Here is a 14,420-nt window from a genome sequence, read left to right as displayed (position 1 = left end):
AGTTCCAAATACAAGTCTACTGAGTGTACATCAGAGTAGTAGAATCTAAGTCTCAGAAAGACCTCTGCCTACAATAAGGCCTAAGAAATGTAGTTTTAAACTTTCTGGTCTCCGTAAGAAAGGGGTTGGAAACATAGATAGAAGGGATTTGGAATGCATACTGAAAAACCCAACCAACAACAATGGCCTCCCAAGGAAAGAACAGGCAGAAACTCACATGGAGTCACAAATGATTACACAATAAAAATTACACGATAAAAATGACAATGGGAGTACTGAGAAACATATTTATAAATGGAGATATTGTCATTTTTAACCTTGTACAATAGGCAGTTTAGGGTTGAATATCACTTTTGTAAAAGCTTTTGCATGAAACTATGTTTATTATTTTAATAAAGTATTTAAAGTTTATTAAGGTTGTTAAACAGTATAACCAAATTAGTGTCAACAATAATCAGAAGCAGAAAGGTTTTATATATACATATATATAATGTTACATATACATATATAACATATTATATATAGTGACATTTTTCTTAGCTATTTTTGAAAACAACTGAGACTATTAAGCATTCTAGAAAAAATGAAAACAATTTATTGTGGGATTTTAGCATATAGTGTAGTAAAATATATGCCAACAAAAACAAGGATTGTGGCTGAGCAGTGAATATAATTGTATAAGTTTTTCACGTTGTATTCTAGATCAATAAAAACCGATACAAAGAATACATAGTCAAAACACCAATGAAGATAAAATAGAATATTTTTAATTTCAAAAAGCTTACTGAAATAAAGCAGAAAGAGGAACATAAGAAAAATAACTGAAGGGTTAATTATAAAACACCTATCACGATGGGATACTTAAACTCCATCATATCAAAAATTATACGAAAGATAAGTGGACTGGCACTCCATCTAAAAGCAAAAGATTGTCAAATTGGATTTTAGAAAAAGCAAGATTCCAGTACATACTATTTGCAAGAATCTTTTTTTTTAAATTAAGAAGACAAAGGGGCGTCTGGGTGGCTCAGTCAGTTGAGTGTCCAACTTCAGCTCAGGTCATGATCTCACAGTTTGTGGGTTCAAGCCCCACATCAGGCTCTGTGCTGACAGCTCAGAGCCTTGAGCCTGCTTCGGATTCTGTGTCTCCCTCTTGCTCTCTGCCCCTCCTCTGTTCACCCTCTGTCTCTGTCTCTCAAAAATGAATAAACGTTAAAAAATTAAAAATAATTAAAAAGACATGTACATACTGAAACTAAACATATAGGAAAAGATATACAGTGCAAATTCTGAGTTTAGGAAGATGCATGTGGTACTAATAAAAGGCAAAATGGACTTCAAGACAAAGAAGTAGAGGAAAGCATATTACAATGGTAAATAAACCAATTCATCAAGAATACATAACAATATTAACTATGTTCATGTCAACTAATAGAGTTTCAAGTCGCATGAAGCAAAAATTGAGAAAACTTCCGGGGGAAATTCAAAACAACCCACAATGATACTAGAACATTTTCAGATTTCTTCCTCAGAACTCGATAGCAAAATCAGACAAAATGCAGTAAAGATTAAAAAAAAACCTGAATATTAGTAACCAAGTTGACCTAATTTACATCTATAGAATATTAGACTGAAAGTCTGATGAATAAATATTTTTCTTCAAGTTTACATAGAACATTTACCCATATAAATCAGACCGTGGTCCATAAAATATATCTCAATAAAGTTAAAATGACTGAATTCACACAGATTATGTTCTCTGTCCACAACACAATTAAATCAGAATAGGAAGAGGATATCTAAAATAAACTCTTCCAAAATTAGAAATTAACAACACACTTTAGATCCATAGTGAGTTGGAGCCCTGCATTAGGTTCTCTGCTGTCAGCACAGAGCCCACTCTGGATCCTCCATCTCCCTCTCTCTCTCTCTCTGCCCCTCCCCTGCTCAGGCTCTCTCCCTCTCTCCCTCTCTCTCCCTCTCTATCTCTCTGCCCCTCCCCTGCTCAGGCTCTCTCCCTCTCTCCCTCTCTCTCCCTCTCTCTCTCTCTCTCTGCTTGTCTCTCTCTCTCTCCCTCTCCCTGTTTCTCTCTCTCTCTCTCTCCCCCTGTCTGTCTCTCAAAAATATATAAACATAAAAATATTAAATCCATAGGTTAAAAAAGAAAATAAATTACAAGTAAAATTTGAAAATATTTTGAACCGAATGATAGTGAAGGAACGACAATATAATATTGCAGAATATGCTTTTTTTTTAAATGTTTATTCATTATTGAGAGACACAGCAAGACAGAGCATGACCATGGGAGGGGCAGAGAGAAGAGGAGACACAGAATTTGAAGCAGGAGCCAGGCTCTGAGCTGTCAGCACAGAGCCTCACGTGGAGCTGGAACCCACCAACTGTGAGATCATGACCTGAGCGGAAGTCAGACGCCCAACCGACTGAGCCACCCAGGCACCCCAACCAATGCTATTTTTGCAGTTAAATTTACAGCTTTATATTGCCCATCCCAGAAAATGTATTTTAAAATAGTAAAATCAATTATTTAAAGTGTCATCTTAAGAAGATAACGCAGAATAAATAAAATAAAAATAAATGTGAAATGAATGAAATAGAAATAGACAAAAATAGGGAAAACTAACAAAGACATAAGCTAGTTCTTTGAAAAGATCTAAAAGAACACTGTTAAACTCTTAGCAAGTCTAGTCAATAGTAAGAGTGAGACAGACATTAAAAAGTTAATAAGGAGATATTTTGAGCAATGTTATGCTGATAAAATTAGTGACTTAATAAGATGGAAAATTTTCTTGAAAAACATGAAATTTAAAAGCATCCAGAATTTTTAAAAAAATTTTTTTTAATGTTTATTTATTTTTGAGACAGAGAGAGACAGAGCATGAATGGGGGAGGGGCAGAGAGAGAGGGAGACACAGAATCCGAAGCAGGCTCCAGGCTCTGAGCCATCAGCCCAGAGCCTGACGAGGGGCTCGAACTCACGAACCGTGAGATCGTAACCTGAGCTGAAGTCGGACGCTCAATCGACTGAGCCACCCAGGCGCCCCATAAAAATATCCAGAATTTTTAAAAACTGAAATAACTCTGCATTTATTATAATTTTTGAATACAAACTAAAATGCTTTCCAACAAAGAACACTACAGACATTAATGACTGTATCAGTGAATTCTACAATCTGAGAAATAGTATCAATTCTCTTTAAAGAGAGAAAAGAGAAATAATTTTATTTGTACTCATTATTCCAATACTAAACACAAATACAAAAATCAGTGATAAAAAGAGTAAGTACAATGACTTGCTAGGCACAAAAAAATGCTAGACACAAAAGAGTACTTACTATATGATTTTATTTATGTAAAATTTATAACACAAATTATTCTAAAGTGACAGAAATTGGGGGCGTCTGGCTGACTCAGAAGAGTGTGCAACTCTTTTTTTTTAATGTTTATTCATTTTTTGAGAAAGACAGACAGAGCATGAGTGGGAAGGGGCAGAGAGAGAGAGAGGGAGACACAGAATCCAAAGCAGGCTCCAGGCTCTGAGCTGTCAGCACAGAGCCCCACATGGAACTTGAACTCATGAACTGTGCCAAAGTCGGATACTTAACCGACTGAGCCACCCAGGTGCCCTGAGTGTGCAATTCTTGATCTTGGGGTCCTGAGTTCAAGCCCACATTGGGCTCCGAGATTACTTACAAATAAAACCTTTAAGTGAGCCTGGGTGGCTCATTCAGTTAAGCATCTGACTCTTGACTTTGGCTCAGGTCATAACCTCATGGTCCTGAGATCAAGCCCTGCATGGGGCTCCACACTGAGCTTGGAGCTTGCTTTGGATTCTCTCTCTCCCTCTCTGCCCCTCCCCTGCTTGCACTTTCGCTCTCAAAATAAATAAATAAACATTAAAAAAATAAAATCTTAAAAAAATTAAAAATTAAAAAATAGAAGATAATAATTGAAGGAACATCGGAAAATTGACTGCTAAGGCCATTGAGGGACTGTCTGAAGAGATAAAAAGGTTCTCAATCTTGCTGTAAGTGGTGGTTATAGGGCATATGTTATTGTCAAACTCCTCGTACTGACCAGTTAAGATTTGTACACAGTTTTGTTAAATATATCTCAACAAAAGCATATCTTAACAAAAATAATCAGAATTTTAAATATCTCATATGAAGTTTAAATGGCACAATTTACATAGTTCACAATATGTTCAAAACTTTCATGGATGACATTCGAGAAACGAACAAAACAAAACTGCACTTTTGGATTACAGCAATTTTGCTTGTAGTTTTATCACACACTGCATTTAGAAATGCCTCTCAGAGGGACGCCTGGGTGGCTCAGTCAGTTAAGCATCTGACTCGGTTTCTGCTTAGGTCAGGATCTCATGGTTTAGTGAGTTTGAGCCCCACATCAGGCTCCAAATTATCAGTGCAGAGACTGCTTGGGATTCTCTCTCTCCCTCTCTCTGCTCCCCCACTTGCACTATCTCTGTTTCTGTCTCTGTCTCTCTCTCAGAATAAATAGATTTTAAAAAATAAAAATAAAAAAAATGCTTCCCAGAAATTTGAGAAGGACATCTATTGAAAAGACATGAGAGGATTGAAACACAGGGAGTACTAGGAAGGAGATTATGTATTATGATTATAGAAACTGATGATGTCTTTCAGATTTAACAGAGAAAAAAGCCTCTCATGAGAAATATTTGCCATAAAGTAATTATATTTCTCATACATGAGCTTATCTTGAGATATTTAAAACAACCACAGTAAAGGCTGATTTATGTTTCTAAATAAGCATACAACTTACTTTGGCTGTGGGAATTAGCATTCTAAGGTGTATCAGCCAATATCATTTTTTTGGGGTTGGTTTATACCAAGCCTTTGAGATTGGAAGTTTGCAAAGAAAATGCTGACACAGTCTCGGTTCTGGCAGTCAGACAGCTTGCATTATAATTAGATAAGAATTTAATGATATTAACTGAAGCTGAGCAGAAAAGCAGCACAGATAAATTAGACAAATAGGATTTATGAGACTTCATTTCTAATGCAGAAACTACAACATCACTTAGGAATATGCTCAGCCCTTCAAAATCAGCATAACAACACAGACTTGATATCCATCTGGGGCAAGAGTTTGAAAATAAACCCTTAAAAATCTAGAAATAACCATAGCTTTGCAACAGGACAGAGATAGAAAATGAGCTCTCTTTTTTGAGTCTGTCTTCACATAAGCCACATTGGGACTGCGCTGAGGATCACGAAGCTTGTGAAATGAAAGACCAATAACTCATTCTCCAGTGGGACAAAAATAGAATGAGACTGACAAACATAATCTGCAAGAAAATTAGTGCAGTAGTAGGTAGCAGTAAGAGAAGAATTAATTGTGAAATATGCAGAAAAGTAATACACACTGAAGTGAGAGTCGCTTTATGGATTCAAAATAGCTAAGCTCACTAACATGATGAAAGTGCATATCAGGTGAAGGGGGAAATCATTCCAGGTTAATATATTTTTTTTTACCTTTTAATCAAAATAAATGTCTCATAGAAAATATGATTAATTCTGAATCAATTAAATGTAGATCATTCTTTTGGGCATTAATGAAAGGGAAATTGCCTCTTATTTGAAAAAAAAAATAACGTGTGCAGAGTCTCTTAGAATGGTACTGGTAAGGATTAATATCTCATTAATCTTAAGAAAGTAACAAAAAATATTATGCCAAGTAGAGAGAGAGAAAGGATTTAAAGTAGTTGTCAGTGATTTTTTTGCTTGTTTTGTACTTAAGTCTCCTTAACGGTCCCCTGTAGCAGTAGTAGGTCATCCACCTTGGTAGAGAGAAACAGAATGTTCTGGCTAGTTTACCTCCAGGAAAGACGTTCTTTTCATCAACATTATTTTTCAAACACAAAGGCGCTTTGAAAAATAGTTTAATTGCGTAGAAATGAATGACCTCCTTTGTGGTATTATCCGGTACCTCAATTATCTTCCTGTAATTGCTTTTGAGATTTGTAAGAGGGGAAGAGGTAGCTGAAAGTCAGATATGTTTATTTTTATGTTGATTCTTGTTTTGTCCAATTACACAAATATGTTCAAACTTCATCTAACATAAAGTACAGTTTCCGACTTACTGGGGTTCAACTTGCAAGTTTTTGTTTTTGTGATGCTACAAAGGCAACACATATTCATTAGAAACTGTACTTTGAATTTTGACATCCTCCCAGGCTAGCGATATGTAGTACAGTACTGTCTCGGGATGCTGGGCAACGGCAGCTCCCAACCAGCCGTGTGATCGTGAGGGTATACAATCGATACGCTTACAACCATCCTGTACCCCTACAACCATTCTGTTTCTTACCTTATGTCACAGACTGAGTCTGGAAGTTCTCTCTTGAACAGCTAGGGAGCAGAGGCAGAATTGAATAGGAAAGAGGCTAATGTCCGGGAGGAGACAAGCACTGGAACGGGGTTCCCTCTCTGTGTTGATTGAGCGCTCAAGATCTTACACACATGGTGAATGTGGAGAAAACAATCAGATAGCAATCATTAACCTGTGTGTGTAAGAAGCAAAGGGTCGGGGGGGGGGGGGGTGTAGGGTGGGCAAGTGGAGTTTGTGATCAAAGCACAATAGTATATTGGCGCCAGATGGAAAGTAATTTCCTGCAGCTGATATAACAAGTTACTCGTGATCCCATTAAAATATCTGCCTAAATAACCTTCGGCACTTTCACCCCATGGTGGCGGTTTTCCACCCTAAGCCCATTTATGTAAGTATAAGGGATTCTTGAACCTATTTTCCCCACAACCTTCAGTAGAGTATTCAATCAATTACATAAGATATTCAACACTTTAACCCTATTTAATAAATAGTTTATGTTAGATGATTTTTCCCAAATAAAACCTACATTTGGGGACTTATGCAAGTGTTCTGAGCGCATTTAAGGGCGGCTAGGCTAAATTATGATGTTTGGTAGTTTAAGTGTATTAAATGCACTCTTGTCTTATGATATTTGCAATTTACAATGAGTTTATCAGGACCTACCCCACTGTAAGTCAAGGAACATTTGTACTTAAATAGTACCCACGATAAACCAATATAAAATTCATGTGTAAGGAAAACATTTTTCATAAATATCAATAAATGCCCCACAATGATATGTAATATTTTTTCATTTGAACAATATCTATGCTTCTGGAGAATCCAAAAATGTTTGCTCTACTTTATTAGAAAGTTGAAAATATTACTGTCTACAAAGTGGAAGTTTAACAACAAAAAAAAAACAAAAAGAAACCACATTAATTTTTCTATGATAATTACTTTATCAATATACTAACTGGTTATTTTTATAAGAACCTTGCCCATGGCAAATATTTATTATTCCTCAAATTATTAATGTAACAAATATTTATTAGCTAACTAGTATATACCACAAATTCTTGAAGGAACAAAACCTATGCCATACAGGAGCTCACAGATTAATCATAGAGTCACAAGATGAGATATACAGTAACCACTAGAGCAATATGAAAAAAAAAATGATGAAGTCAAAAAAAGGAAATGGAAAGAGTTCTGGCATGCTAGATAATGCCAGTAAATACAAATGCTGTTTTGTTTCCTTTTTTGTCTTTTCTTTATTCCAAGAAGAGGAGAGTTTGCTAAGGAGATTGGAAAGAGAGAGGGGTTGGGCCGAGGGATAATTCAAGCAGAGGGAATTCAAGCAAGTATGTGATAAACAAGACAAACAAGAAAGGGACTGACACAGGACACATATTGGTGACTAATGACGCAAGCAGGGCTGTGCCATGGGTACCAGTATGGTGGTGAACATGTCTGCCATGATGGAGAGGACTAAAAGAGTCTCATGTGCCGTATTTAAGACACTGAATTTTATCTAGAAATACGTAGGATGGACCATTAATCAGAGGAGAATGGTGTAGTGGAATCTTTAAAAATGGGGAGTTCTAAGAAGTGGTAGAGTGATCAACAGAATAAAATTTTACAGAGAGGTCAAGGTCAAGGTCAAGTAAAAATAGAACTAAGAAGGGTTTGTTTTTGTTTTTTTTTCATGTGCAATTAGGTAACTGGTAAACTTTTTTTTTTTTTTAACTAGAGAGTGAACTCAATACAAGCTGGTGGTTTCCACTCTGATTCAACCCTAGAGATGTCAGAGAAACAAAAGGAACTAATGAAGCATAGGACTCTCTCCCAGCCACATACCCAACACACACACACACGCACACACACACACATGAAATTATAGAAAATTGTCTTGTGGAGCCAGAAGGTGCTGGTATTCCTTTTGTGTATGGGACAAGGAAGGAGTGCTGGGAGCAGACAAAAGGTAGGCATACTTTGGAAAGAGAATAAAAAGGGAAAGGTTTCTAGAATGCCACATTGCTCCAGTCAGATCATTGTCCTGAGTCAAGGGGCTTAGACTGAACCATATCTTAGCTTTCCTTCTGGCTCTTCTCCTTTCTCCATGGGTTAGCTCATTTCAAAGAGGCAAAAACATAGGGAAGGGTGAAATCATTTGGTTTGTGTGTGCCTGTGTGTATAGTGGTTGAGGAGCAGGAAAGAAGACAAATAGGAAATACACGGAAAACTTGTAATAACAGAAGCTCTATGCTCAGAGGTGCACCGTCATAGCCCTATCCCCACTCCTTAAAGTCATCTGGAGACTTCATACACTGGGGCTCAGGCTTTTAAACTTTACCACCTTCACAATACAACTATGAAAGTTGTTAGCCTTAAGGATATTAGGTTTCCATGCACCTCCTCACAGGCTTTCCCAAACCATCCAAATAATCTAAACTACATACCTCCCTCAGTCATTTCCAAACCACCTTTCATTATTTTCCCTCTTAGTTTCTTGACTATCTGAAAATAATCCATTAATCAATTTTCTTGTTTGTTGACCATATGTTCTCTCTACCACTCTTCGGTGCCATTTAACAGCTGGGCCTTTTATGTGTTGTTTAACATTTTGATCTGAGTGCAGAGCATGCTAATAACTCATCAGGTATTTTACATGAATTTATAAATTAGTGCAATTCAAAATCTTTGGGAAATGGGGAATGAGCTAGAGGGCAACAGATGACAACAATGAGAAAAACTAGGTGATGTAGCTGGCTATCTTTTTTTTTCCAATATATGAAATTTATTGTCAAATTGGTTTCCATACAACACCTAGTGCTCATCCCAAAAGGTGCCCTCCTCAATACTCATCACCCATCCTCCCCTCCCTCCCACCCCCCATCAACCCTCAGTTTATTCTCAGTTTTTAAGAGTCTCTTATGCTTTGGCTCTCTTACACTCTAACCTCTTTTTTTTTTCCTTCCCCTCTCCCATGGGTTTCTGATAAGTTTCTCAGGATCCACATAAGAGTGAAACCATATGGTATCTTTCTCTGTGTGGCTTATTTCACTTAGCATAACACTCTCCAGTTCCATCCATGTTGCTACAAAGGGCCATATTTCGTTCTGTCTCATTGCCACGTAGTCCATTGTGTATATAAACCACAATTTCTTTATCCATTCATCAGTTGATGGACATTTAGGCTCTTTCCATAATTTGGCTATTGTTGAGAGTGCTGCTATAAACAGTGGGGTACAAGTGCCCCTATGCATCAGTACTCCTGTATCCCTTGGGTAAATTCCTAGCAGTGCTACTGCTGGGTCATAGGGTAGGTCTATTTTTAATTTTCTGAGGAACCTCCACACTGCTTTCCAGAGTGGCTGCACCAGTTTGCATTCCCAACAACAGTGCAAGAAGGTTCCCGTTTCCCACATCCTCTCCAGCATCTATAGTCTCCTGATTTGTTCATTTTGGCCACTCTGACTGGCGTGAGGTGATATCTGAGTGTGGTTTTGATTTGTATTTCCCTGATGAGGAGCGACGTTGAGCATCTTTTCATGTGCCTGTTGGCCATCCGGATGTCTTCTTTAGAGAAGTGTCTATTCATGTTTTCTGCCCATTTCTTCACTGGATTATTTATTTTTTGGGTGTGGAGTTTGGTGAGCTCTTTATAGATTTTGGATACTAGCCCTTTTTCCGATATGTCATTTGCAAATATCTTTCCTATTCCGTTGGTTGACTTTTAGTTTTGTTGATTATTTCCTTTGCCGTGCAGAAGTTTTCTATCTTCATGAGGTCCCAGTAGTTCATTTTTGCTTTTAATTCCCTTACCTTTGGGGATGTGTTAAGTAAGAACTTGCTGCGGCTGAGGTCAGAGAGGTCTTTTCCTGCTTTCTCCTCTAGGGTTTTAATGATTTCCTGTCTCACATTCAAGTCCTTTATCCATTTTGAGTTTATTTTTGTGAATGGTGTGAGGAAGTGGTCTAGTTTCAACCTTCTGCATGTTGCTGTCCAGTTCTCCCAGCACCATTTGTTAAAGAGACTGTCTTTTTTCCATTGGATGTTCTTTCCTGCTTTGTCAAAGATGAGTTGGCCATACGTCTGTGGGTCTAGTTCTGGGGTTTCTATTCTATTCCATTGGTCTATGTGTCTGTTTTTATGCCAATACCATGCTGTCTTGATGATGACAGCTTTGTAGTAGAGGCTAAAGTCTGGGATTGTGATGCCTCCTGCTTTGGTCTTCTTCTTCAAAATTACTTTGGCTATTCGGGACCTTTTGTGGTTCCATATGAATTTTAGGATTGCTTGTTCTAGCTTCAAGAAGAATGCTGGTGCAATTTTGATTGGGATTGCATTGAATGTGTAGATAGCTTTGGGTAGTATTGGCATTTTGACAATATTTATTCCTCCAATCCATGAGCATGGAATGTTTTTCCATTTCTGTATATCTTCTTCAATTTCTTTCATAAGCTTTCGATAGTTTTCAGCATACAGATCTTGTACATCTTTGGTTAGATTTCCCTAGGTATTTTATGCTTCTTGGTGCAATTGTGAATGGGATCAGTTTATTTGTCTTTCTGTTGCTTCATTATTAGTGTGTAAGAATGCAACTGATTTCTGTACATTGATTTTGTATCCTGCAACTTTGCTAAATTCATGTATCTGTTCTAGCAGACTTTTGGTGGAGTCTATCGGATTTTCCATGTATAATATCATGTCATCTGCAAAAAGTGAAAGCTTAACTTCATCTTTGCCAATTTTGATGCCTTTGATTTCTTTTTGTTGTCTGATTGCTGATGCTAGAACTTGCAACACTATGTTAAACAACAGCGGTGAGAGTGGACATCCCTGTCATGTTCCTGATCTCAGGGGGAAAGCTCTCAGTTTTTCCCCATTGAGGATGATGTTAGCTGTGGGCTTTTCATAAATGGCTTTTATGATGTTTAAGTATGTTCCTTCTATCCCGACTTTCTCGAAGGTTTTTATTAAGAAAGGATGCTGAATTTTGTCAAAGGCCTTTTCTGCATCGATTGACAGGATCATATGGTTCTTATCTTTTCTTTTATTAACGTGATGTATCATGTTGATTGATTTGTGAATGTTGAACCAGCCCTGCAGCCCAGGAATGAATCCCACTTGTTCATGGTGAATAATTCTTTTTATATGCTGTTGAATTCGATTTGCTAGTATCTTATTGAGAATTTTTGCATCCATATTCATCAGGGATATTGGCCTGTAGTTCTCTTTTTTTACTGGGTCTCTGTCTGGTTTAGGAATCAAAGTAATACTGGCTTCATAGATGAGTCTGGAAGTTTTCCGTCCCTTTCTATTTTTTGGAATAGCTTGAGAAGGATAGGTATTATCTCTGCTTTAAACGTCTGGTAGAACTCCCCTGGGAAGCCATCTGGTCCTGGACTCTTATTTGTTGGGAGATTTTTGATAACCGATTCAATTTCTTCGCTGGTTATGGGTCTGTTCAAGCTTTCTATTTCCTCCTGATTGAGTTTTGGAAGCGTGTGGGTGTTTAGGAATTTGTCCATTTCTTTCAGGTTGTCCAATTTGTTGGCATATAATTTTTCATAGTATTCCCTGATAACCGCTTGTATCTCTGAGGGGTTGGTTTTAATAATTCCATTTTCATTCATGATTTTATCTATTTGGGTCATCTCCCTTTTCTTTTTGAGAAGCCTGGCTAGAGGTTTGTCAATTTTGTTTATTTTTTCAAAAAACCAACTCTTGGTTTCATTGATCTGCTCTATAGAGTTTTTAGATTCTATATTGTTTATTTCTGCTCTCATCTTTATTATTTCTCTTCTTCTGCTGGGTTTAGTCTGTCTTTCCTGTTATGCTTCTATTTCCTTTAGGTGTGCTGTTAGATTTTGTATTTGGGATTTTTCTTGTTTCTTGAGATAGGCCTGGATTGCAATGTATTTTCCTCTCAGGACTGCCTTCGCTGCATCCCAAAGCGTTTGGATTGTTGTATTTTAATTTTAGTTTATTTCCATATATTTTTAAATTTCTTCTCTAATTGCCTGGTTGACCCATTCATTCTTTAGTAGGGTGTTCTTTAACCTCCATGCTTTTGGAGGTTTTCTAGACCTTTTCCTGTGGTTGATTTCAAGCTTCATCGCATTGTGGTCTGAAAGTATGCATGATATGATCTCAATTCTTGTATACTTATGAAGGGCTGTTTTGTGACCCAGTATGTGATCTATCTTGGAGAATGTTCCATGTGCACTTGAGAAGAAAATATATTCTGTTGCTTTGGGATGCAGAGTTCTAAATATATGTCAAGTCCATCTGATCTAATGTTATCATTCAGGGCCCTTGTTTCTTTATTGATCCTGTGTCTAGATGATCTGTCCATTGTTGTAAGTGGAATATTAAAGTCCCCTGCAATTACCACATTCTTATCAATAAGGTTGCTTATGTTTGTGAGTAATTGTTTTATATATCTGGAGGCTCCCGTATTCGGTGCACAGACATTTATAATTGTTAGCTCTTCCTGATGGATAGACCCTGTAATGATTATATAATGCCCTTTTTCATCTCTTGTTACAGCCTTTAATTTAAAGTCTAGTTCGTCTGATATAAATATGGCCACTCCAGCTTTCTTTTGACTTCCAGTAGCATGATAGATAGTTCTCCATCCCCTCACTTTCAATCTGAAGGTGTCCTCAGGTCTAAAATGAGTCTCTTATAGACAGCAAATAGATGGGTCTTGTTTTTTTATCCATTCTGATACCCTATGTCTTTTGGTTGGTGCATTTAGTCCATTTACATTCAGTGTTATTATAGAAAGATATGGGTTTAGAGTCATTGTGATGTCTGTAGGTTTCATGCTTGTAGCGATGTCTCTGGTACTTTGTCTCACAGGATCCCCCTTAGGATCTCTTGTAGAGCTGTTTTAGTGGTGACGAATTCCTTCAGTTTTTGTTTGTTTGGGAAGACCTTTATCTATCCTTCTATTCTAAATGACAGACTTGCTGGATAAAGGATTCTTGGCTGCATATTTTTTTCTGTTCATCACATTGAAGATTTCCTGCCATTCCTTTCTGGCCTGCCAATTTCACCAGAGAGATTTGTCACGAGTCTTATCGGTCTCCCTTTATATGTTAGAGCACGTTTATCCGTAGCTGCTTTCAGAATTTTCTCTTTATCCTTGTATTTGCCAGTTTGACTATGATATGTCATGCAAAAGATCGATTCAAGTTACGTCTCAAGGGAGTTCTCTGTGCCTCTTGGATTTCAATGCCGTTTTCCTTCCCCAGATCAGGGAAGTTCTCAGTGTAGCTGGCTATCTTTAACCAAAAGGGCAGAGAATCTTACAGAGACCTACAAAATCAGTGTTTTGGACCTGACTGTCTTAATTCCATTAAAATTATGCACAGCAGATTCCAGCCTCTCAATGCATGAGAAGTACCAATAAGGCAAAAGGTAGAAGAAATTTTTTGAAGAGGTAAAGACTATAGGAATATTTATTGAAAATGTAAATTTAATGAGGAAAGAATGAAGAGTTAGTGTCATGAGAATTGTGGATAGGAAATCTTAGAATTGTAATTAAGGGGGGAAGCTGGGTGGCTCAGTTGGTTAAGTGTCAGACTCTTGGTTTCAGCTCAAGTCCTGATCTCACAGTTTGGTTCGTGAGTTTGAGCCCCACGTCAGGGTCTCATTGAACTTGCTTGGGATTCTCTCTCTGTCCCTCCTCAACTTGCACTTGTTCACACACATGCTGTCTCTCAAAATAAATAAATAAACTTAATAAATGTAATCGAGGGCATTGCAGAAGTGTGGAGAAGCTTGAATTTTTGTTATCGTTCAAGGATGACAAGAATCATTCAATCAACATAAAAACTTATTGAGTACCTAGAAACAGTATATTCAGTTGTAAGCAAAAATTGATATATTTTCAACTTTCATAGGCTTGACAATCTAGTGGGATGGGGGAATTATTCCAGTGTCACATTCATCAATATATAAGTACAAGCTGAGATTAACTGCCACACCAAACGAGGAGAAAGATTCATAAAAGCACAAAAAAATATGGTTCTATG

This window comes from Panthera leo, chromosome B1 (assembly GCF_018350215.1).
Source record: "Panthera leo isolate Ple1 chromosome B1, P.leo_Ple1_pat1.1, whole genome shotgun sequence".
In the NCBI taxonomy this organism is placed as follows: Eukaryota; Metazoa; Chordata; class Mammalia; order Carnivora; family Felidae; genus Panthera; species Panthera leo.
The sequence above is the reverse complement of the archived record's forward strand: the minus strand, read 5'-3'. Positions refer to the sequence as shown.